We start from the raw sequence: 2,959 nt of genomic DNA on the forward strand, positions 1-2,959 counted from the left end.
CCCTTCAGTTCCTCATGTGGGTCAGACTCGCTCCTCACTTCCTCCTCTGGGGAATCAGAACCGTCGTCTTGTTTCCCATCCCGGAATCCTCTCCAGCCACTGACAGCCCACCATCAAATTCAAGGTGAGTCCTCTTTCACAGCCCAGCATCCCCGCTCCCCGGGTGGTGGGTTCCATAGCCAGACCACCCAGGGATACAGTTTCTCTCCCATCTCTGCCCACCTCCCTGACTTCATTCATAGGTCTCCTGGTTCCCAGTCAAGCAATTGGACCTGTGCACATGTGCAATCAATGGCTGGACTACAGCCTAAGCTTTCATTAAGTGTTTGCCAGCCAGTGTAAAGACAGAGCAGCTGCTGGGCATTGTAGCAGTGAAGGGACAGGTACCCGGGGCTCGACAGAGGTCTAGCCCCCATTCCTGTGGACGCCAGCACCAAGGATTCCAGGAGCCAGTTGCCATGTTCTCAGCCCACCTCACCTGTCCAGTGTCACACGCCCCGCCCCATGCCACCCCTGATGCTTCTAGGAAATAAATCAGTGAATCTGATCTCCTGTGAGTGAAAGGATCTTACAAAGGTCAGAGGCCACTGCCAGTGGGAGGAGGGCAGCAGATTACAGCCCGAGGTCAATAGGCTGACCAGTCATGCCTGGGGCGGATAGCCAGGAGGAGAGAGCAGACTCAAGAACACTGCATTAATAAGCCATAGGTCTTGTCTCTGAGCATCCTAACACACCTGTGGACTTTTGTTTCTTCAATTTGGGCTTTTTGAGACAGGGTCTATGTAGCCCAGGCTGGCCTCAAACTGCTATTCCCTCTTGCCTCACCTTCCCCAGCGCTGGGATTATAGGCATATGTCAACCCACCTGGCTCCATCCCGCCTGCCCGTTCACTGGGGCGCTGCCTCTCCTCTGGCCTCCTTGCCCCTCTGGTGGCTCTAGAGCGCTAGCCACCGCAGTAAGTAACGCTCAGTTCTAGTTCTTAGTCAAACGAGAGTACGAACTTCTCCGAGTCCCAGGCGACCTCAGACACGTCACCTGGTGGGGCCAGTCTCCCCGACACCCTAGTAAAGTTGGGAGGCGAGGACCTGGCTGTAGAGGCTCTTCCCGGCCCTGAGGTGCCGGGCGATTTCCCGCACCCGGAGGGCACGAGGGAGGTGTGAGGCGTAGCTCTCGACTTCGGAATTCCTGAGAACCAGACAGACATTTCCTCGGTTGCGACATCTGGACCTCCTCGAGGATCTCATTGTCCTCGCGGCGGAGGGTCGGCTCATAGCGCCCGCCCCCGTCCGACTCTCATAACCCAGGGACGTTTCCAGGGTGTCCACGCAGAACACCCTCCAATCCCGCCCTCGGGGTCCACCACACCAGGCTCCGGGAGATGCCCCTACGTGGGGGACTAGTACTGGGCACCCGGGTCAGGTCTTTCGGCTCAGTCACTGTCCGGAGGAAGACAGAGCGCTTGGTCGGCGCCACTGGGGCTCGGGACAGCGCGCGGGGGCGGGGGAGGGGAACTAGGGGGCGTGGCTAGAGGCTCGCGCCGCGTGGGCGGGGGTGAGGCAAGGGCGGGGCCTGAGCTGGGAGGGTGGGCGTGTCGAGGCGGGACTAGTGGTGGGGCGGGGCTCGGAGGCGCGCGCGGCTTGGGCTGGGGAGAGGGCCGGGGGCGCGGAGGGAGCTTCAGGGGCGCGCAGCGCGCGAGTCTGGGCTCAGAGCGCGCTGAGCTAGGAAGCCCGAAAAGGCAGAGAGAGCCTCAAGGGGGCTGTGCCGGGACCGCCAAGAGCGCACGAGTCTCACAGGCTGCAGGCCAGAGAAGCGGGTGCCACCGCCACCGCCGTCACCACCGGCCACCAAGGGCCGAACTCCTGCCCGGAGGGCTATGCGCCGCCGGGTCCCTGGATCCCGGCTGCGGTCCGGGCAGCGCTGCTCCGGCGCCCCGGCCCGCGCGGCCGAAGCTGCGCGCCTGTAGGTACGGCCTGTTTGTCCTCAGCTCCCTGTCCCCATGGTTCTTTATCCCACCCCGGTGCCCGGTTATCCCCCAAGGCGGGCGTGCGTGCATGTGTGTGCGTGTGTGGTGTGCTCACAGCCACCCCGGGGCCGCACGCGCCCGGGTCCGAGCGTGTCGTCTTTGTGTGCACCAGTGGGAGGGAGGAGGACGCACGACAGAGGGGATGGGAGCCCCGTTGGTTCGGATCGGGGATCGGGGACCCATAGCCCAAGCGAGGTGGAGAGTGACGGGAAGCTGGGGCTGGGGGGAAGCAGCTACCTCCGGAGCAGCTGCAGCTGAGCCCCGGTCCCCTTCTCGAACACTGGCGGATTGGAGGGGCGAGCGCAGCTAGTCCCCTACAGGAAGGGATCTGAGGCTGGGGGGAGGGGACGTTCAGGTCTCTTCCCGGGTCTGGGAGGAGGTGGATCAACCCAGAATGCGGGTGATGGCTACACGCTGGGGTCTGGAGGGACCTCTGCGGGGCCACAGTTACCCCATGGGGAAGCCCTCCTTTCGACCCAAGGCCCCTTTCCCATGGCCACCATTCGTGACCCGCCCACTCTGGAGCTCCGGGGCAGCCCGGGGTTTGGGAGGAGGATCGCCGAGGGTGACAGGCCGGCGCCTTTAAGAAGGGGCGGGTTAGTGCCCTCCATTCAGCCCCTTCGGCCTAGGCCATTGATGAACCTGCGAGCTGCGAATGTAGGAACCGCGCCAGGGCTGCGGGCCAAAGCTAGGCAGAGGCTGGGACCCGCCAGGGCTTTCCTACCCCTCCACTCTCGCATAGTCCCCAGTAGAGTCTTCAGGGTCAGAAGTCGCAGGGTATCCCCCCAAAGAGGCTGCGAATATGAACAAAACAGAGTGTAATTCACCAGAGCTGATGCAGGGGGTGGGCTGTCAGGACATGGAGAACTTCATTTCTGCCCCTTTGTAAATTTTTAAAAATTTGCTTGTGTGTGTGTGTGTGTGTGTGTGTGTGTG

At 62.4% G+C, this 2,959-nt stretch overlaps 1 protein-coding gene across 2 annotated transcripts in view; it reads left to right on the forward strand.

Annotated features, from left to right (window-relative positions):
- Positions 1-1,639: 1,639 nt before the first annotated feature.
- The window catches only part of Sh2b2 (SH2B adaptor protein 2), a 28,581-nt gene continuing 27,261 nt past the window's right edge, over positions 1,640-2,959 (forward strand). Inside the window, exon 1 of one of the 2 annotated variants that reach the window (XM_026788458.1) lies at positions 1,640-1,959. The gene's annotated coding sequence lies outside the window, so the exon portion shown is untranslated. Of the gene's footprint in view, positions 1,964-2,959 lie in introns of both variants that reach the window. The other variant, XM_005344589.3, reaches the window with a different exon arrangement.

The sequence above is a fragment of the Microtus ochrogaster genome, chromosome 2 (assembly GCF_000317375.1).
Source record: "Microtus ochrogaster isolate Prairie Vole_2 chromosome 2, MicOch1.0, whole genome shotgun sequence".
Classification (NCBI taxonomy): Eukaryota; Metazoa; Chordata; class Mammalia; order Rodentia; family Cricetidae; genus Microtus; species Microtus ochrogaster.